This window comes from Lissotriton helveticus, chromosome 1_1, assembly GCF_964261635.1.
Source record: "Lissotriton helveticus chromosome 1_1, aLisHel1.1, whole genome shotgun sequence".
Classification (NCBI taxonomy): Eukaryota; Metazoa; Chordata; class Amphibia; order Caudata; family Salamandridae; genus Lissotriton; species Lissotriton helveticus.
In genome coordinates this window covers 855,504,743-855,527,672 of record NC_136057.1, presented here as the reverse complement: position 1 = coordinate 855,527,672, position 22,930 = coordinate 855,504,743, and the positions used below count along the sequence as shown (strand labels likewise).

At 46.6% G+C, this 22,930-nt stretch overlaps 1 long non-coding RNA gene across 2 annotated transcripts in view; it reads right to left on the bottom strand.

Moving 5' to 3' along the window:
* Positions 1-22,930, bottom strand: part of LOC144770991 (uncharacterized) — a 189,701-nt gene that overhangs the window by 87,992 nt on the left and 78,779 nt on the right. The window contains exons 1-3 of one of the 2 annotated variants that reach the window (XR_013599087.1): positions 14,867-14,970; positions 2,790-2,878; positions 556-624 (exon numbers count right to left, since the gene is read on the bottom strand). This is a non-coding gene — a long non-coding RNA (uncharacterized LOC144770991). Of the gene's footprint in view, positions 1-555; positions 625-2,789; positions 2,879-14,866; positions 14,971-22,930 lie in introns of those variants that run through there. The other variant, XR_013599091.1, reaches the window with a different exon arrangement.

Sequence of the window (22,930 nt, the reverse complement as noted above, 5' to 3'; positions counted from 1 at the left end):
GCAAGGACTGTAAGGCCTGAAGACTCCATTATCTTTGGAAATGAAATGCGTGAAATTGTTAGGTCGCATGCGACCTGTACCTGCGTAGTGCATGGCCCTGGAGTGCGCTGATCACAGAAGGAGTGATTCCATGCTCCAGGACTCCCCTAGGCCACCTACCACTTTCCAGATCTTATCATTAAAGGCCATGAATGGCAGTACCTTGCGGAGCATCTCCTCCGCTGCCGACAGCTCGTCTGTCACCGTAATCACACACCATCACAGGAAGGTGAACTCACGTGTGATTTAAGCCACCATATTGGATGCAGTGCCTTAGAAGGCCGCGTCCTGACTAGAAGCCATGCTTGACTTCACGCCTCGGCCCGAGATCCTGCCTCCCGCCGTGTGTCTCTTTCTTATAGAGAACTTAGGACGTCGCTCCTAGCATTCGGTTGCCTTTCCTTGAGCAGACCTATTCTTTGATCCCTCCTGTTTCAGCCCTTAAGCCCCAGTGCACTGTTTTCCTCCCCCTTGTTTCCATTTTGTTCTAGCTGGTTCCTCGACTCATTTACATACCTGACCTCTGTCATCATCACTGGGACTCTGTGAAGTTTTGGCATCACATTCACTGGAGTCTAACTTCACCTGGAAGAGAAAAAGACATTCATTATCAATTAGGTCAGTACACTGAGCCTGCAGCCCTACCCATGCACCTCTAATACTTTACCAAGACACTGATGCCCCTATAGATGGAACAACATTTGATTGAGTTCTAGCCCTGAATACAGACCATGGACTAATACCTTACCATCCGAGGATTGAGATCTATTAAAAATATTATTCTTCCTGTGGACCTGCCCCCTGGACGGCCCTATTGATAATCAGCAGCATCCCACCATTTATCACAGTGGACCACTCTCCTTGTCAGTCCTCTCCAGCTATCAAGGCCTTGGACATCGTGCAGGTGACTGTGGAGAACATCACAGGGCCTACTCCTCAAAGTACTGCAGCATGACCACTCCAACTGGGGCTCAACCTGAGTATACTGCAGCCCTTCCATAAAAGCTCCTGGCAAGTTCCATCCTAATTAGGCTTGAAAAATAATTAGGGATGTAGTGCCACTAACCCTGAAGAGAATTAAGATTCTGAAGGTAGAAGGCAGGAGTGAGTGCACACAGCAAGGTACCTGTCAGAGGCCACAGAGCAGCCGATCCATCCATTCCAAACTCTTTCTCTATTCTCCTTCCCTAAAGAGGCACTTAGAGTTTTGTGATAGAGGAAGGAGCGATCCAATAGATTGCTGCTGCACCTGATGCAATGAAATAGACCACCTTTGAAGGGAGACTTCCACATGACAGTTCTAGCCAAAATCAAAGCACGTCAACGTTTGAATTTAAGTGTACCCATTAAGGTCTTGTTTCTTTCTGAGAAAATCCTCAAAAAAGCCAAATGCTGGGTGGCAGAGATCTGACCTTTCTTTATTTCCCCCATTGGGAGCTTCCTTTCCCCTAATTGATAGGCAGTTGCTGCTGAAAGCTCTAGAGATTCAAAGTTAATTCCGTGTGAGGCAGCTAAAGGAAGTTGAAGGATCACTAGTATGTCCTCCATATAGCATCATTCTGCCCAAGAGACTTGTTACTACCATGTCTCTTTGTTCCTTGACACTTTTCCATCTTTAACAAGGACATGATTTGAAAAGATTGGACTTTAATGTGCAACCGGTACACCATCATACACTTTGGACTATGAATATTTGAGTAAATAATGCAACTCAACAACTAGATAACTTGTCCTTTTAATTGTTTCAGCTATAAATTAATGAACCCTCCTCCTGCTTTCTCCAATTGAAGGAGTGGAATTGGACTATGGGTTTAAGAGCTATAAGACCACCTCCGTAACATTTGTAGAATTACATATAATGTCAATATAATGGAGAGACAGTGAAGTGGAAAAACACCTTGCCTTAACCCCAACACACAGTACTTGGGGCCACCCACAAGAAAGGCTCCAAGCTCCATCTTCCACCTGATCAAACATTGAACCATTATTAGCCACTACCACCCTCAAATGAGCCGAGAGAGGTATAGTAAGCTCCTAGGTAGAGACATCTTTCCTTGGCCTCTGCAGGTATTTCCGTCAGTCCTGTCCCCCGCATTCTCCCACACCCCTCCAAATTCGTATTGATAGATATTTTGCCTTTGTTTGATTCCCCGTTCTGCCATAATCTCAGAAAAATCCTGGGAAACAAGTAGTTGTTGTCAACACATTTTGTATTCAGTGCAACATACCATAAAAGCCCACATTTTAGCTTGTGACTAGAGAGAAGAGCCACTCTGCCACCCTACAGTCTAAGGGATAGTGCCAGATTTCTTTGGCCATAGACTTGGATAAAAGTGAAGGCTGCACTCACAAAAGAGCGGCATAGGAAAAGCTGTGTGAGCCTGGATTAATTTCAAAAGAACTGCAGTAGATAATGCAAAAATGTGTTAGATTATGTGTTGAATTCTCTTTTTTATTGTTTGCCTGTGCTTATACTTAAATAATCATTTCACACATTTTAGTAGTGCATAATAAAGACCTGTAGATATCATATTGATATAATGTGTAAAACAACACAGATAAGTAAATTGGGACGCTGTAATTTCTCTTCACTCCAAGGCATCACTAAGCATCAACATGAGCCTGCGTACCCAAATTGCATCTATTTGGAAGGTCAAAATCTCTAACTCAGATCAAGGACTTTTATAGTCAAGCACAGAGAGCACATTAACTTTAAAAGTTTAAATAAAGATACTAAAAGTCACACTTACCTGCTTAGAACGGAACCATGGAAATATACTGGAAGACAGATCTTCTTTTGTGAGGAGTAATTGTGGATTTATATTTTGACTTCTACCACCTGAAAATAACCCAAGAGTATTATTGTAATCTTTTTTATAAAATCACAAAATAACTCTGAAAACAAAACAACCCTAGGGTTAATGCTTTTGATAAAAGTGATAGTAAATGACAGTAGAAAAAAACCTGATGATGGTATCTGTGTTCCAAGGATAAAAGCTGTTCACAAATAGTTACTCTAAAATGTAAACGTAACTGGTGCTATTTAAAGCGCTCTGATACCTGATTCGGTTCGGGTCTAGTTAGCGCTATATAAAACTCTGCAAAAAAATAAATAATAATAACCTGTAGGGTGAACTGTTACCAAATGGGTACTGGTGAAAATGAATCATCATTTAAGCTGAACACAGGAAAGTTTATGATGCTTTGGAAAAAGATGGTATATTAGAAATAAAGCATAAACATATCAAAAGTAATTCCACAAAGTAACCTTGATGTGTGAGAAAGACCAACCACCTCAACCAGATTTTCAAAAATTGTACACAATTAGTATGCATGATTATTGGAAGATCTAAGATAGTGGACAGATTTGTTAAAACAGAATTCCGGCTCAATATATTTTGGTTCTCTGGCATAGATGACACCGTGGACCATGTGGACCACTTTAAATAAGTCAATTTGTCTATTAAAAGCTCAAAATATGGCGGGCGATCACTTTCTGGATTATTCGCAGCCTGGCTATTAGGTATTTTGGGAGGTGCTGAACAGCTGTCCATTGACAGAGAATTCCAATATCTTTCCAAAGTATGGCAACAGAGAGATCGGTCGATAATTTAGTAGAACGTTAGGGTCGACAGCTGGTTTCTTTAATATTGGCCTGATTCTAGCTGCCTGCCATACTATGGGAAAACCTGCCTCCAGGAGAGATTTATTGAGGAGACTAGTTAGGCAGTCTACCAGGGCCGGGGCCAGTATAGTAAACAGTTTAGGGGAGACCTGATCAGTGGGGGAACCCGACTTGATTTTTAATTCAACTGACAAGGTTTTATTGTTATCAAACATTTCAAATTCATTCCAGATGTGCGGTAAATCATCTGGGGTGAATGTTGGCCCTTCAGGCTGCGTTGGGATTTGGCAAGAAGAAAAGGATTCATGTATAGCAGTTATTTTATCCTCAAAGAATCCCGAGAGAGCTTCAGTCTATTCTCTAGAGTTGGGAGTTGACGATGGATTTTTGGGAGTGGTAAATTCTCTTAAAATTTGGTACAATTCTTTAGAGGAATTTTCTGCTTTATTTATGTGCTCCGTTAAATACACTGGCTTCGCCGACCTTATGTCCCGCATATAGTTAGTATGCAGAGTTTTATATGCATTACGGTCTACTGGATCTTTATTATTCCGCCATTTTTTCTCAGCAGCTCTTGTTAAAGATTTAGTGATTTTTAATTGTTCAGTGAACCATGGGGCAGTCCTAGTCTTACACTTAACCTTGCGCCGGGGGGCAATTTTGTCCAGTACTCTTTCGATAGTTAACTCGAAATGTTGTGCAGCTACACTGACGCTCCTGATGGGAGTTATAGATTCGGACTGGAAATGCTTAGAGAAAGAAGATAGTGTAATTTTTTTCAGGGGTCTGCGAGATGTAAATTCCTCTTTAGTGGCTAATTCTGTAGTGAGGGTGGGAATGGTAAATTTCACTAAATAATGATCGGTCCAAAGCAATGGAATGGGAGAGCTAGCCCAGATATCAGGGGAATTGGAAAAAAGAAGATCAAGGGTGTGGCCGGCCTGATGGGTCGGTCCAGCGATCTTCTGACTGAGGTTAAGGGTGCACATATTAGGGGTTAGTTTTTCAGTATCAGCATCTAATTGCTCATCCGCATGATAATTAAAATCACCAATCAAAAGAAATGTGTCCAAGGTCAAGACATGAGGGGCGATGATCTCTAGCAGAGTGTTAGCAAACTCTCCCTTAGAGCCAAGGGGTCGGTAGATCAAGGCCCCCTTCCAAACCTCATTTAAAGGGCCGCTTATTTTAAACACAACAATTTTGGCGCGGTCAAACACAAGGCTTTCTACGCAGCTAATGTTTATGTTATGAGTGGCTGCGATTAGTAGTCCACCCCCTCTAGAGTCCTTCCTATCATGTCGTATTATTTTATACTCTGGAGGAAAGGCTGTATGGAGATCAGGAGTAGCGTACAGATTACATACAGATTAGATTTCAGTGACAAAGATTTGGAGAGTTTGAATGTTTCAGGAAAATGTTTGGAATTTAAAGAGTTAATTAGCACATTGAAATGATGGGGTGAGTTAGATCAATGGCATGGAAGATGGGCTAAAAAGAAGGAAGATACAACAGAGACTTCAATGGCTTTACCATTTTATCCTGTGAGGGAAACAGGAGCAGAGATTGCTGATGCTACAATATATCCTATGAGAGAAGTACCAGGAGGTGGGTGTGTTCATGTCCCTTGGTAAAGACAGGAAATATGATAATTTACAAACAATTTTCCTGGATTGAGCGAAAAACCAGTGGAATGGTACAGACAAGTAGAAAGGTTTGTGAAGGTTTCGAACGTTTTGTGGAAGGATTTGGATGGCTTGTTTGGTATTGTGGTTCCAGCTGAATTTTGGATTGAGTGTAAAATTGCAGTAGATTGACCGAAAGAAGAATATCCAAGAGATCAAAAGACAGAAGCACCATCTGAAGAAGTTATGAAAAATAATAATCAGGTTATCAGCTATTTGAAAGGGAAAATGTCACCAAAAGAAACATATTGGGTGAGAATAGACAGGACTGCTCAGGAGTTAAAAGAGACAGTGCTTGCTTATTATGAAAGGCTTCTACAGGTGTTTAAACAGTACAGTGGAATTAAAAACCTTGCTGTGAAAGATATGGGACATTTTGTGTATAGAGTTGTGTATGGATTGTGACCAGAAATTAGTGCTATGATTCAGCAGCATTTAATTTGTTGGTAAAGCAAGATGATTGATGAAACATTTTATCATGGAAGTATTGTGGTGCTGGGGGAGCTAGGTGGTGCACATCCAAGATGGCTGCACACCTGTGAGGCTCCGGAGGTTCGGTAAAGAAATCCGCAAAATATCCGTGCATCTGCCATTAATAGTCTCCTCATGATGTAACCTGTCTATACATCAGATCCCTCGGACACACTGGGTGAAGGACAAATGCTTCTGGTTGAAAGGTTGCAAGCGGGCTGTGCTGGTTTTGGAGTGGCCGTGGAAGCGAACACTCAGGCTGGAGCCCTGATCGGCGACCGTTTCTACGCAAGCGTCCCGGCTTCCACGTGGTCCTGGGCCTTCATATTCCGAAGAATGATCTGCGGGCCCTCTTCAGAGTGCAGATGCCCGGCCTGACTTGATTGTCACCTGTGATGCTTGGAAATGCCCTCTTACTTAACACCGAGGTGAGCCGTCCGCTTTTCACTAATTCTAGACCGGCGGGGTTGGCTCGGGCTGCAGAGCCTCCCCGGGCCTCCCCCTCCAGTGGAGCGGCGCCTCGGCACATCGGCCTAGTTTCGAGATCTCCACCTCTGAAGACGGAAGCTGCTCACCGTTGTCCCACCGCTTGGACCCAGCAACAACGCATGTATAAGCTGAAGCCTGGTATCGCCCCAGCTACATCCAACCGGCATTGACCCTGCCTCCTGCTGAGCCGAGGCTTCAACTATACCTCACACAAGCTCACCTCATCTGAACCATGTACGCCTGGTAAATCTTTGTGAGCTCCATTTCCCCCACATGGCACCTGATACTCCGCACCAGCTGGAAAGCGCTCTACCTCCATGCCATACATCGTCGGAGGCCTGAGGCACTATTTGCATGGGCCGTTAGGCCTCAGGGCACGCAAAACATGTGCGGGCTGCGCTCTGCTTGCTAACGCCTGACGAGCGGGGACTGGTCCTTGAGTGCTTGTGGGTGCTGATATTGGGCCCCTTTCTCCTGCTAGGCACCTCAACGAAAAAGGCCATGCACGTGGCCCTGGTGTGTTCCCTGCTTTAGTTGCATTTCGGGACCGTCATCGAGCACTGACCTGTAACCCAATCCCCCCTCACATGTCTGCAGCACGCCGCCAACCCCATCAGGTAGCACACTCCTTGTGACCTTTCTTTTGGCAGTCTGTCGACTTGGATATGGCCTTCTGTGGGACGCAGGCTCTGTCCCGGATGCATCTAATTTCACGGCTGATGTGACGACGGGAACAGTCTTGAAGACTTGCCATGGCCTGGTGTACATTGCTGTTCCCTTAAGCCATTTTCTCTACGGGGGGACCTCGCACGAGCAACGGGATGCTTAGTGACCCTGGGCTACGACATTAATATCCCAGTACCTTCTTGCGAATAAAGACGCCATGGGGAAACCTGATAACCGACAGCCTAGATTGACAATTGAAACCAAGAAGACTGCGATGCGCTACACTTCGGTGGACTCTGAATCGGCCGACATGGATCATAGCCAATCTTCTTCTCAGTCCGCTAGGGATGACGTCAAGGCACTTCTTCTGTCCGTTCTGCATAGTCTATCAGACCTGTCCGGGAAGATGGATACAATGAACAATCGCCTTGACTTCCTGGTACACAAGGTCGACAAGCACGATGGGCAGCTTAAGGAGGCCGAACGTCGCATCTCGTAGAACAAAGATACCACACCTCAATTACAAGACCAGGTCACCAACATGGATAAACTGCTAAAGGTCATTGCGGCAAAAAATGAGGACATTGAAGAGCGGAGCCGCCGCTACAACATCCGTTTATTAGGTATACCAGAAATCACCAATACTGGGGGTATGGAAGAATACGTGGAACGTCTCCTGAAAGGCTCACATGGTGCGGACTCCTTTTCACCTCATCTTGTTGTGGAGCATGCTCAACACTCCCTAGGGCCACGTCCCCCACCAGGAGCTCCCACAAGACCCATCATTGCTAGACTCCTTAACCATAGAGACAGAGACATTGCGCTGCCAAAAGCCTGCAAATTCAAACCGCTGCAATTTGAGGGAAATTCTTTCTCTATATACCCTGATTTCATCCTTGCAGTTTAGGAGGCACGCCAAAAAATTCTCCATGCAAATCAAAATCTCCGTAAGGCCAACATAGAATATGCCTTTCTATTTCCTGCAAAACTCTTTTTTCATGACGACAAACACATCATCTGTATGAATCCACAATTAGACGACTTCCTGAAGAAGATTATGAAACGCCCGCCAAGACGAGACTGCGATCCCAGATCTTTCTCGCCTTCCTGACAGCTAATCAGCATTACGTGGACATTGCTCTGATTCCTTGAAAATCTTCGATGAGATGTGTTGAGATATATACTTCATGTGGGACTTTGTCTCTTCTTCCATAATCTCATCGCCCATGTGCTGCTTGAAGGCCAACCGTCATCGCTGGCTGGTCCTGTACAGATAAGTGCCCTGATGGCGTTGATTAGTATAACTATTATTGTTACATTTTGGAAATTACATTTATGTGTATTTGGTAGATATCTTTGATACTTCACCGAGCACCCATTCCTACCCCGTATTGCCGGCTCCAGTGTGGGGTTTTTTCTTTTACCCACAGGATCACGCTGCAGCAATGTCGGGTAATGGGAAGGGACTAGTGCCCAATTGGTGGCCCCCCTATGGGAGCTCCCCCTTGTATGTTTGTTTTCTGGGTTGCTGTTTGCTGGCACTCCTTGGTTCTATCCCAGTATTCTTGGGCTCAAGGACAATTATGGACTTAGGTGGATTTATTGGGTGGGTGGCTGTATACTGGCACGATTGGGGTGCCGTTGTGGGAGGGAGCAGTTTTGTGTTTTGACGTCTGTTTCAACGTCACCTTGGCTGGGATTTTTTCTTCTTGGAGGGATCTGAATGTTTTTTGTTGTTCCGTCATGTGCAAGGTACATGTCTTCCAGCTCGTCAATTTTCTGCATGTATAATGGCAACACTTCTGAACAAACACATCCACGACAGTTATGTTTCCCCCATTTATTATGACAGCACAACCTGAACACATCAGTATCAAATTACTCTCGTGGAATGTCAGGGGACTGCGTGAACCTTGAAAAAGGAGGCACTTTCTGGCATACTTAGATCGTTATCATATACAAATTGCTCTACTTCAAGAGAAACACATGGACCCCCGCTATCCTTCATGCTATGGTAGTAGATGGGCCTCCGCCCGGGCATTCTCCTCCTATTCGACCTACTCTCGTAGTACGCTCATTTCAGTTAAAAAAAAGTACACCATTCATACTGGGGGGCACATACAATGATACCTCAGGCCGTAGCTGCATTATGTGGGGTACTTTAGGCACACAATCGGTTACCTTAGCTTGTAGCCATGGCCCTAATCAGGACGATCCCAACTACTTTTCCACTCTTTGGGACGCATATTGAAAATACGCTGCACACATGTGTTGTGGGGGGGAGATTTCAACACGACCCTACACCCAGCAATTGGCAGGTCCAACCCCTTACCGCACCACTATACTAATGCGCACAAAGCTCTCTCCTGGATACTTGAGGAACACGGTCTCGTGGACGCATGGAGGTACGCACACCCGGCTGAGAGGGAGGGCACATTTTTCACAGCAGACCATGTCACGTGGTCTCGCCTTGACTACTGGCTCTGTTTGCAGGGGAACGACCTCCTGGATTCGGTCGGTTACTCATTTTGCCCACACACATTCTGACCACGCTCCTGTGTGTCTTGAGATAGCTCTCCCCAACTCTGTTGCCACCCCTGGTTGTTGGAGATTACTGCCCGACACTCTACTAGACGCAGTTTTTCAGGCTGAACTTGGGGAAGAGATCACAGATTTTTTTGTCAGAAATAAAGGCTCTGTAGATCAGATGGGCACATTGTGGGAGGCCTTCAAGGTCACTGTTCGTGGCATAGGCATGTCCAAGAGATTTGGAGTACTTCGAGACATCAGAAGGAATTTGCAGCGTTTGGAGGTTGAGATTAAACATTTGGAAGCCAACATGTGGAATGATAATTCTGGCACACATCTGGCTTTGCTCCGAGAAAAACGTACAGATTATACGACCACTGCAGTCCGCGAGGTGAAGTTCCGGGCCAAATATTTCATCACCCGCCGATATGGTGAGGGTGAGCAACGGGGCCGTGCCTTAGCTAAAGTAATTAAGCAACCTCGGTTTTCTAATTATGTGCTTGAGGTGATTGATGATGTGGGCGTGCGACATAGAGACAGTCAAGATATACTTAAAACATTCACCACTTTTTATGCAAATCTATATACAGCGCAACGTACTTCCCCTCTATATTTTGCTCCCTTTTTTGTTGACATCACTCTAGGCTGGTTAGGCGATACACAGCGCAAATTCCTAGCCGCGTCGTTTGAGGATGATGAGCTGCGGGAAGCCATCATGCATATGAAATCGGGCAAAACTCCAGGCTCAGAGGCCTACCCATTGATTTTTATAAGTCATACATTGATCGGATACTTCCAATATTGAATGTGGTTTATCTTGAAGCTTATGAGACACAAATTCTCAAACCTTCGATGAGGGAAGCCCTCATCATGTCATTATTAAAGCCAGCCAAACCTGCTGACCGGTGTGAACCTTACAGACCCCTATCCCTTTTGAACACAGACACTAAGATTCTCGCTAAATTAATGGCAAATCGATTGTGCCTTCTTCTAGACAAACTAGTTCTTTCTGACCAGGCGGGGTTCATACCTGGAAGAGCGACGTCCCATAACCTTGGAACCTTATTCTCCATCTTACAGACGGTTGATCCCAAATTGGCACTGGTCGCAGTCTTTTTAGATGCCTCCAAAACTTTTGATTTGGTGGAGTGGGATTACCTCTTTACTGTCTTTCTTGGGTCCGATTGTTGTATACCTGACCTACGGGAAGAGTTTTGATCAACAAGCACATCTCACCTTCCTTTTCCCTATCCCGTGGCACCCGTCAGGATCCTTTTTGCCCTAGTAATGGAACCATTGGCAGCAAGGATCAGACAACCTTACAACCATGTAGGTCTTCGCTGCCTCCTACTTCCTGTCCTCATCTCCCTCGATGCGGATAATGTTTATTAAAAATCCCAGTCAGAATTTACACCCTCTGATGCGTGAGTTTGTTAAATTTGGCGGCTACTCTGGTATTAATATCAATTGGGCTAAATCACACATTTTCCCGCTGACCAATGCTTCCTCTCCCTTTGAAACGGATAATCCCATTGTATGATGCAACAACAAAGTCAAATACTTGGGGATTCACGTTACGGCAGACCGGGAAGAGGTTATGCACCTTAACTATGGTTACGCAATGGAACATGTTACTGGTTGTATTACCCAATGGATAGCATTACCCTTGACCATGGCTGGTCGCATATCTCTTATAAAAATGGTTATCCTTCCTAAATTTCTCTATTTATTCCTCAACATTCCTTTTGATCTGGGTCGACACTTCTTTAGTACTCTCCGATCAGAACTGATTAAATTGGTGTGGGGCTGTAAACAGCCCCATATCCAATGGGACTCGCTTGCATGACCTTACGCACAGGGAGGCTTCGGCATTCCAAATTTTGGATTATACTACATAAGTGCACAAGCACACTTCGCTCACTTCTGGCTCCATTCCCCCGGTATACCCCTCATATAGCCACTGAACACTGGCTTGCAGACCCTATTCCATTGGATGTTTTTTTACTCTCCAGTGTTGAGCCTCAGGGGAGTAGTCCTACCTCTGTGGACTGCACGTCGAAGGTCTGGGCTTGCATCTAAGGACTCACGGCCGCAACCTGCCTCTATTCCCCTCTTCTCCAACTCGTATATCACCCGGACGTGGCACTATTTCAGGAAGGCATATTTAGGAAGATGGCATGCACACAGAATATTCAATACTGGGGAGACCTATACGTCATTGGCAAGTTTCATACTCTCCAGCAGTTGTGTCATGACCCCCCCATCTACCATGGACACCTTCCTGTATGCTCGGCTACGTCATGGTATGCAGGTCTGTCACTCCACATTTCCTTCTGAACCAGCTACTCTGATGCCGCTGCACAAAATCTTGTTGGCAGATTTCGCTTCACATTTAGTATCTACACTTTATCACACCTTGTATGCAGATAATGAGTACCCGCCATGTACCTCCCGTGCTAAACGGGGGACAGAGTTAGACCAGGAACTAACTGATGAGCAGTGGGCGTACTGCTGCAGGTAGACAGAGCAGGTCTCCTCTAACATCAGGCTTCGTGTTATACACTACAGATTTCTCCATCGTAATTACTATACCCCAGTCCGGCTTCACAAGTATGCCCTGCGTGATTCAGATAGATGTGAGAGATGTCAGGCAGAATATGCAGATTCTTTACACCTAGCACCTTTCTTAAGATCACCTCTTATCTAACCCTGGGCGTCCGATTCGGCTACGCCCACGGAGTAGGCGTAGTGTTGCCTTCTAAGCATTTTGCGTAGACAGCGTAGCCGGCAACACTACGCCCACTCCGTGTGCGTAGCCGAGTCGGCCGCCACCCGCCTCCCTCCCGCCCTCCCTTAGATACATTATTTAAGCAACTACCCTGAATAAAACAATTTTAAAGCACTTACCTTGTCCGGGGCTCGTCCGGGGCTCCCTCTTTGAATAGCGTCCTTTCCTTGAAACAAATGCGCATGCGCGGTCGCCCGCGCATGCGCATTTCTCTGGAGAAATGCGCATGCGCGGCCGCCCGCGCATGCGCATTGGTATCCAGGAAAGGACGCTATTCAAAGAGGGAGCCCCGGACGAGCCCCGGACAAGGTAAGTGCTTTAAAATTGTTTTATTCAGGGTAGTTGCTTAAATAATGTATGTAGGGGAGAGCGGGAGGGAGGTGCGTAGTGGGGCTACGCAGAGTGCGGGAGTGGGCGTAGCTTCTCGCCCACTCCGCGTAGCTCCGCGGAGCCCCACTACGCCCACTACGCCCAGGGTTACTCTTATCACACTCCTAGGGTATACTGAACATATTCCTGTCACGTATAGAAAATGTGTATACTTCTGTTTGGTGTTGGCTAAGTGTTGAGTGGCCTGCAGGTGGGGCCGTGGCCGAGCACCCAAATTTAAGGAATGGCTAGGCGATATGATCCTTTGCCAATATTAACTTTGCATGTATGCTGAATTACTTCCCCTTTCCTCATGCCCCCGTGATATATAGGGCCCACTGCAGTCATACCTGCTGGAACACCCTATCATTGCTGATGATGTACCGTGAGATCTACACGCTTGGCACGCTTTAGGATGTGGCATTTCCCCCGTTGTGGGGAGACCTAATGTGGAGTTCCTCTCCCGTTATTGTCCTCTCTATTTCAGGATGTCCCCCCTCACTCCCTGAATGTGCATGTGTTTATTATGACAACTAACCGGAATATTCTGACATTTCCATTGATGGTGATACTGTATGATTGTAATGTATTTAGATAACCATTGACAGCCATTTACTCTAAATGTCATAGCACCCTATTTGACTAATTCATCTTGATGCTGTTTATTGTGTATGTCGAAGTATTGATTGTATCTTGCTGACGGAAGGTTAAAGAAAAAAAGAAAAAAATAAAGTATTGTGTTGATGACATTGAAAAAAGACACAAAAAGTTAAAAGAAAAATTAATGTTAGCTCAGATGAAAGCGGCAAAGAAAGGAGGATTTTTAAATACAGATTTTACAGATGCTTACCAAGGAAATGGTCAGACTATTACTGGTATGAGAGGTGTAGGGTATAATGGAAATACTGTGACTCAAATTATACCGATTCCACAAGGGAGAGTTAGAGGTAATAAATATGAATTGAAAATGAAGTTTCCTTGTCATGCGTACGGAAAATTAGAGCATTGGAAGCATGAGTGTAGAAGTCTACAGGTACAATAACAACAAAGAGAGAACAAGGAAAACAAGGGGAACATTCTGGATTTGATCAGTAAACAACAAAGTGGACGGACCCTATGTGGCATCCAAATGATAGGATGTCACAATGTCATACATTGGAATGGGAAAAACCATTGTATTTTTTTAAGAACCCTCACCCACCAACCTAGTTGGTGGCATGCTTCAGCAGCAGGCTCCCAGCCAGGCTGCCGAGTGCAACCCAGCTGTGCTACGACCCCTGAATTACAGCGGAGCAGGTTTTTGGTATTTTTTAGTGCGGAGGGAGTGCTCAGGGTGCGGTTTAAAAGTACCTCTAGGATACTCAAGGGTTACCTTTATTCTTGAGTTCTATGCATGTTTCAAAATAGAGAGGGGATAATAGTGAAGATATGTTTGATCTTTCTGATCCCCCTTACCTGGTCGACATGTTTCAGCCTCGATAAGAGGTGCTGAGGCTTTCTTCAGGACCAAAGAAGGTTAATAAGTGACTGTATTGAAGCACACATGTTAAGGTGTGCCGTGGTGCAGTGATGTTACCGTACTTACGGTTCCCACCGTGAAGAATAGTATGTGAAAAAACAAAGTACAGCATGAAGGGACAAACAATACTATTAAATTAACAAAGGGTAGGCAAATGGTGCTACGTGATTTTCAGTGTAGCCAACAACTCGAAATTATAAATCCACTAAACACACTTCACACAAGGGCAAGCAGAATACACTTTGTGAATGCAAAATCATGAAAAGTGAGAATTGCACTCAAACATACCTCTTAGTGAAGAGAAACACACGTGATGGCAACCGACCCCAGTGTGGGTGAGGCCGAAATAGCATGCAACAAACTAGAGTTACATGTAAATGGTGAAAATAGTGTAGTTGGTCACGGAGAGAAAGAGCCTTCTAAACCTAAAACACTGGTTGAGTCAAATATATCTGATAAGAATTTTTTATATGCAGCAGAGGTAGGCATATATTAACAGCGAAATGGCAATAGAAAGTCGGCTTACAAGAGCTACAGAGTATGCAGCCATTATAGATCCCAGAGGGGGCTGACTCCTGTATTCACACACTGCAGGAGGAAAATAAGTTGTATGAGCCCAGGAGCCATTGTACAGATCAAAGGACCGGGGTGCATTGAGCCCATAGACGCTAACGGAAGCCACTTACTTCATCAAGGATGTCCGTCCGCCTGCGATACCTATTGCGATCCTTCTCGTGAACCTGACGGTATCGAAGGCTGGCGGTGTCTCGATATGAGTGCTGTTTGGTTCGGAGACTGGGGGCGTGGACACGCCCTGTGATGTCACAGCTGGTGCAGCTGCGTGTGGACATCCTACAGAGTGGAGCAATAGAGCGCGCCAGGTAGTATAGGGCGAAACTGAGCCGGGGGAGCATGTGAGGTAGGAAAAGAAAGTGATGGAGCAGGCTTTTGAGAAAATAAAACTTGCATGGATAGAAACCTCAGTAACATTTCATTAACGGTGTGCTGTGGAAAAATATTAATAAAGAACGCTAAAACAAGATGCTTTTGTACATGCGTGTACTAATGCATGAAAAACTAAGCCACAAGAGCTTTGATTAAAGACTAATGCTACTTTTGTGCATGTTAATAATAATTGCTAGGAATAACACAGGTTGTGCATGGGTTAGTGCAATGCTGGGATGGTGTACAATTGAAATTACATTTCATGAAAATAATAAATGTTTGTGTTTGTTCACTGTAGAAAAGCAAACATGGGCCTTCTCTTCTGCATGCCAGTTTGGGGTTAATATTTACAAGAGAAATCAAATGAATAAAAAGTGGACTTTGAATGGAAAGAGAGAATGCAAAGGCATGAAAATGACCTTCATGGTGTGCTGACTGACTGCCAAGCTTCGGAAAGGAAAACTACCATCTCAGTTGAAGCAAACAACTTCCTTCACAAGATGGCAGAAGCAAACAATGGAAGCGTAGAATATTTGCAACAAGTAGAGAACTGCAGGAAATATTTACTATGATTGTGTTCAAAGTTGTTTCCTGGGAAGAATCTGTCGTAATGCTGAATGTTCAAGACAATTGGAAATTTAATGAGCTGGTCATGATGTGGTGTGACAGTACACCCCCGTTCTTTGCCAATGGGAGAAGAAGTTTGTGCTCATATTGAAACATATGTGGGTTGGATGTTTTGGTTTTAGGGTATAATTGAAAGTCCCTGTTGGGTGTGGTTAGGTTCGGCTGGTGGGAGATCGTCGCTGTGGTCGGTTTTGGTCTACCTGTTTCCTGACTAATTCTTTGCCACTCGACTCTCCTCGGGGGCCTTGCTGCCCTTTTTGGTCAGAGGGTAGATTTCCCGATTCTTCTTTAGGTTAGTATAGACCACGGGTACTCATAGTACGGCCCGCGGGCAGCCAGAGGCCCGGCAAGACTTCCTGGGCGTCCCGTGGACCTTGCAGACATCGTACCAGTGTTTTAAATTTTTTTTAAAGAGTGTCTTCAAACACTGCCAGTTGCAGCAGCGTGACTCGGAGACTCTGCTGCTGTGTGGGGGCCATGCAGGGGGCTAAGAAGTGAAATACAACAAAGTCTAATTAACATGCCAATGGTCTTTTAAAGACCTGTGAAGTGCTCGGGTGCGGCTGTGTGTGTGTCAAGAAGCTGTCTCAGCCCCTGCTGACACACAGACAGGGGGAGAGGGAGGTAGAAGGAGACAGGGGGAGAGGGAGGGAGAGGGAGACAGGTGGAGAGGGAGGGGGAGGGAGACAGAGAGAGGGAGGGAAAGGAAGAGAGAGGGAGGGAAAGGGAGGCAGAGGGAGGGAGGGAAAGGGAGACAGGGAGAGGGAGGGAGACATATGGAGAGGGAGGGAGGGAAAGGGAGGAAGAGCGAGAGGGAGGGAGGGAAAGAGAGGGAGAGTGAGGGAGAGAGAGAGAGAGAGAGGCAGAGGGAGAGGGAGGGAGGGAAAGATAGGGAGAGGGAGGGAGGGAAAGGGAGACAGATTGAGACAGAGGGAGAGTGAGGGAGGGAGAGGGAGACAGAGGGAGAGGGAGAGAAAGGGAGGGAGAGTGAGGGAGGGAGAGTGAGGGAGGGAAAGGGAGACAGATGGAGACAGAGGGAAAGGGAGACAGAAGGGGAGGGAGGGAAAGGGAGGAAGAGGGAGAATGAGGGAGGGTGAGGGAGGAAGAGGGAGACAGAGGGAGAGGGAGGGACAGAAAGGGAGGGAGAGGGAGGGAGGGAAAGGGACGGAGAGTGAGGGAGGTAGAGGGAAACAGAGGGAGAGTGAGGGATGGAAATGAAAACAGTGGGAGAGTGAGGGAGGGAAATGGAGACAGGGAGAGGGAGGGAAAGGTAGACAGAGGGAGAGGGAAGGAGACAGAGGGAGAGGGAGGGAGGGAAAGGGAGGGAGAGGTAGGGAGAGGGAGGGAGGGAAAGGGAGAGAGAGGTAGGGAGAATGAGGGAGGGAAAGGGAGACAGAGGGAGACAGAGGGGGAGAGAGTGAGGGAGGGAGAGGGAGACAGAGGGGGAGGGAGGGAAAGGGAGGGAGAGGGGGAGTTAGGGAGGGAGAGGGAGACAGAGGGAGAGTGAGGGAGGGAGAGGGAGAGGGAGGGGGGGAAAGGGAGGGAGAGGGAGGGAGGGAAAGGGAGGGAGAGTGAAGAAGGGAAAGGGAGACAGAGGGAGAGAGAGGGAGGGATGGAAAGGGAGGGAGAGGGAGGGAGGGAAAGGGAGGGAGAGGGAGGGAGAGTGAGGGAGGGAAAGGGAGACTGAGGGAGAGTGAGGGAGGGAGAGCGAGACAGGGGGAGGGGGAGAGGGAGGGAGAGGGAGACAGGGGAAGGGGGAGGGAGAGGGAGACAGAGTTAGGGAGGGAAAGGGAGAGAGAGGGAAGGAAAGGGAGGCAGAGGGAGGGAGGGAAAGGGAGACAGGGAGAGGGAGGGAGACAGATGGAGAGGGAGGGAGGGAAAGGGAGGAAGAGCGAGAGGGAGGGAGGGAAAGAGAGGGAGAGTGAGGGAGGGAGAGGGAGGCAGAGGGAGAGGGAGGGAGGGAAAGAGAGGGAGAGGGAGGGAGGGAAAGTGAGACAGATTGAGACAGAGGGAGAGTGAGGGAGGGAGAGGAGACAGAGGGAGAGGGAGAGAAAGGCAGGGAGAGTGAGGGCAGGAGAGTGAGGGCGGGAGAGTGAGGGAGGGAAAGGGAGACAGAGGGAGGGGGAGGCAGAGGGATAGGGAGACAGAAGGGGAGGGAGGGAAAGCGAGGAAGAGGGAGAGTGAGGGAGGGAGAGGGAGGAAGAGGGAGACAGAGGGAGAGAGAGGGACAGAAAGGGAGGGAGAGGGAGGGAAAGGGACGGAGAGTGAGGGAGGCAGAGGGTGACAGAGGGAGAGTGAGGGATGGAAAGGGAAACACTGCCTGCTCTTCCCGTGCAGCCAATTAGGCGCTGTCACCGGGTCTGGCAGGGGATCCGCCATCTTGGGGGTAGCCCAGGGTTGACGCTGCAGTCTTCCTTACACCGGCTCCAGAAATTAGTATATAAGTCGCGCCCCCTGCCCCGCCCGCATTACCAACTACTCGCTGGAAAACTCCTGAGGCGGAAAGCCGGGACCATCGTTTGTTCATTTTTTAACTGTTTGTCTTTTTTAAAAATACTTGATTGTGCACTTTTGAGCACCTACCCTCCCACCACTCCTCACAGTGCCTGCTCTTCCCGTGCAGCCGATTAGGCGCTGTCACCGGGACTGGCAGGGGATCCGCCATCTTGGGGGTAGCCCAGGGTTGACGCTGCAGTCTTTCTTACACCGGCTCCGGAAATTAGTATATAAGTCGCGCCCCCTGCCCCGCGCGCATTACCAACTACTCGCTGAAAAACTCCTGAGGTGGAAAGCCGGGAGCATCGTATGTTCATTTTTTAACTGTTTGTCTTTTTTAAAAATACTTGATTGTTCACTTTTGAGGACCTACCCTCCCTCCACTCCTCACACTGCCTGCTCTTCCCGTGCAGCCGATTAGGCGCTGTCACCGGGACTGGCCGGGGATCCGCCATCTTGGGGGTAGCCCAGGGTTGATGCTGCAGTCTTCCTTACACCAGCTCCTAATCTGCATAAAATGTGCAAACCCTCCCGGCCGCGCAGCGAGCGCGCCAAAGGCAAGCCCGTCTGCGCCAGGCCGGGGCAAGGGGCTATTCTCCCTGCATCTCCGTTGACTTATTCATCTGAGAGCTTGGTGAACCTCCGCAACTTAGCCGGCCCTCTTTGTCCATTCACTGCTAGTCATTTTATTCAATTAGGTATCTTTCAGCCTTTGTCACCCTCCGTCGGTGCCACCAAACTCCCCCAAGCCTCAGGCGAGTTTGGTGGCACCGACGGAGAGTGCGAGCCCTCGTATACCTGAGCACGGTCCAGGTGAGGTGAGGTCCAGTCCCCTGTCATGTTGGATCGCGTTGAGCACCTACTGACAAGGAGGATGAGTAATTAACTGTAGGTACAGGTTGTATCGTCCCTACTCTTATACTCTTATTCACTGATTTGTTATATACATTTTTGTTTTCTAACACATATAACAGTAGCAACCTTTTAGAGCAGTGGCCCTGACGAAAGCCAAGGGACGTGTTGCCCGGTAGGCAGAAACATGTTGGCCCTAATTGCGACAGTCATTTGTTCCATACTGTCGTTTGCGCTGTTCCTATCTTTTAACAAGGGGATGTGCCTGGTTTCTATTAAAGTATCTGTTTCAGACATATCACCCTATTTTAAGACTCACCACTTTTTTGTATGTTGCACTGTTTTTCACCACTTCCTACTGACTATCACAATCTGACCAACAATTGGAGGTACACTGTGGACCGTATCCAGTACTTATTAAGACTGTGTGGCATATGGTCTAGATGATCTAAGGACCTGCCAGGTCACAGTGTGGACGACCAAGTGATAGGACTGATCATTTGGTTTGTTTGATGGTTATTCACAACATATACATGTACTGGATTTGGTTTGATCAGTTCTCTAATTGATTATTAGATATCACTGCTCCCCTTTTTTCCTCTCTACTTCTGTATACATTGTTATATGGTGACTGGGGCACCAACTGACATAGAGGTAATTCCTGTCAGTTTTTTGCCAGCAATTTGCTTGGCCTTTAGACCTCCTGGTTCTTGTGTGTTATTTAATTGTTGTTACTGGGGAAGTGAACCAGTAGTAGGTCTTTAAATTACTTCCCTTTGACCCCATTCTCCCTGTATGTTTTTGATACTAGCAGCACTCCCTGATAATTACTACATTTTACAGGTAGATCGCACCCCAGGTAAAATGGGTGGTGGAGTAGCTGCCATTATCAACAAACATTTAGTATTTTCTAAATTGACGTCCTACGACCTTCCTGTAGCAGACAATTTGGTTATCAGACTTGACTTTAGGTCGGGCCCACTCATATGTGTGCTGATCTACAGGCCCCCTCAGAGTATGCTCACGTTTCCTTTCTCTCTGTGAGACCAATTGGCCATATTGGTCACTGATTATACGAAGATCTTGTTGATCGGCGATTTCAATTACTGGCCTAATAGTCCGTCTGGTGGCCCTTCGGCGAGTGAGCTCATGGACCTTCTTACAGGGCTCAACTTTAGCCATCATATCAATACCGCCACCCATATTAAAGGGCATACGCTAGATCAGATCTGGAGTTCTAACCTTAGCATCTCACCCCCTATTATTTCTCCATGCATCTGGTCTGATCACTTTCTGATCCAATTTAACATTTCTATTCCTAAGCCCACTATAAACGCAGACACCAGAGAAGGCTTGATTAGGAAGTGGGGCTCTCTTGACACACCAGCCTTTCTGGGAAGTCTGAAGAACTCAATTCCTGCTCATAATACAGACCTTAACCAATCTGTAGCTAATATCTCTGATTGGCTTGTAAATGCAAGTGATATACACGCCCTGTTGAAAAAGTTGAAAACCTTGCGCCAATCTGACGCCCACAAATGGTTCTCTCCTGACCTGAGGGCGAAAAAATGTATTGTTCGCCAGAAGGAACGTGAGTGGAGAAGAAACTACGACTCTCTCGGAAAGACCCAATATTTGGCCGCTCGCTCTGTCTACATGAAGGCCATCTTTCTAGCCAAAGCGGAATTTTTCTCTAGTATTATTGAAATGTCTAATAACAAATCGAAGGACATCTTTTCCATCGTCCATAAGCTCTCAAATCCTGCAAGAACCCAGCCCAAACCTGTAGCCACACAGGATGTCTGTAATACCCTTAACCATTACTTTTTGGACAAAATCACGCTCATTAAATCCAGCATCCCTATTATCTCCCCTGCTTCCCTTGACTCCACTCACATCCACAGTGCACTTTTCCTGGAACAATTTCCTCTTCTGGATGTTCCGTCTTTGCTTGCCCTCACGGCTAGGGTCAAGTCTGGCTATCCACATGATTGCTGCCCTCCTTATGTGCTAAAAGAGGTAATCACCGCCTTCCCTTCCCCTATATTAAGACTTCTCAACACCTCCTTGACCCAAATCATGGTACCTAACTCCTTTAAGGAGGCAGTGGTGGTGCCCCTTCAAAAAAAATCAGGTGTGGAAGTCACTACCTTATCTAATTACAGGCCAATCTCTTTACTTCCGTATCTGGCCAAAGTATTGGAAGCCCATGTAACATCTCATCTTTCTAGCTTCATTGAGCAATCCGACTTCTTGGACTCTGCCCAAGCCAGATTTCGTCCAGCCCATTCGACTGAAGCAGTTATAACAGCAGTCCTGGACTCCCTACGCCATAACGCTGATTTAGGCATTCCTCAGGCCCTGGTCCTGCTTGATTTGTCGGCTGCGTTTGACAAGGTCGATCATGACATCCTTCTCGACCGTGTCAGACTAGCCGGCATCTGTGGCCCTGCCCTTGATTGGGTTAGGTCTTTTCTCAGTGACCGCTCGCAAGCAGTCGGTTTGCCGCCCTTTTCATCTCCTAAATTTCACACTACCTGTGGGGTCCCCCAGGGCTCTTCGTTATCACCCATTTTGTTCAATATTTATATGCTCCCCCTACTTCACTCACTAAAAACTTTTAAAGTCACTACTTTCAATTATGCAGATGATCTGCAACTCATCTTTACCATCGATGATTCCTCAGAATCTATTCATCAATTTCAGTCCTCCATGCTATTCATACGTCATTGGATGGACAGCAACCCACTAAAATTGAACCCCGAAAAGACAGAATTGGTCCTGTTCGGCAAAAGCAAGCCTCTGTGGGGCCCACACTACTGGTGTTGAAAAACAATGGGGAGAGCAAGGTTTTTTGTTCACTTGGGTGAACGGGAGAATACTCCTATACCCCTGGATATATCATTAGAAAACATACAAGGAGTACCACCAACATGGAATCGCCGATTCCTAATGGGGTGTGTGGTTGAACAAAAAGAGAAAGTTCTCCTTTTGTTAAAAAAAACCCTCACTCACCACCTAGTGGTGACATGCTTCATCATCAGGGTCCACCCTAATGACCTAGCGTCATCAGGGTGTGCTACAACACCTGTTTACAGTGGAGCAGGTTGTGAGTGAGGGTGCGTGAAAGAAAAAAAGTAAGTGTGTTAAAAATTGTCCTGGTTTAACTTAGGAAAATAAGATTTTATTTATAAGCAACTGGACAATGTTAAAATCAAAGTGGCGAGATATAGTGAGGGTAATTATGAGCCCATGTATCTCTATGTGTTTCTGGTCTACATGTTTCAACCATAAAGGTGTCAAATAACCAGGTTTTCTTCAGGACCAATTACCCTGAGAGTGGATGGTGTGCGTCCCCTAAAAGGCGCACCCGGTCCTACTCTCTGGGACCACAAAGGGGCAAAAAATGTGCCTGTGGTGTGGGCTTGTACCTCGGTGGGTAAGCCTAAAAAATCAAAATACCTGTAAAGGAAAATGAAGACTAATGTCAAATATATGCAAAGTGCTTCCGCATTGGGCGGAGTTGAGTGCCGGTCACGTGGGGCGGCACTGGGAGCGTCAGAAGGAACGGTGGCTGCGGAGGCCCAATGGCGCCCTGCTATTGAAGGGTTCAATTCTCAGCCGGGGAGCCGGCGGGGGATGTGAATATAAATTAACGAACCGAATCAAAAAGGTGATAGGATAATTACGGTGACTACAAGGTCCAATGGTAATGAACCCACGAGTGTAAAATTACATTATAAAACAGATTTTTGGAATTAGAGTATGGGTGTGCTCATTGAACTCAGCAATACGTAGAGATCTGAAGTATGCTATGGTAGGGAGCGGAC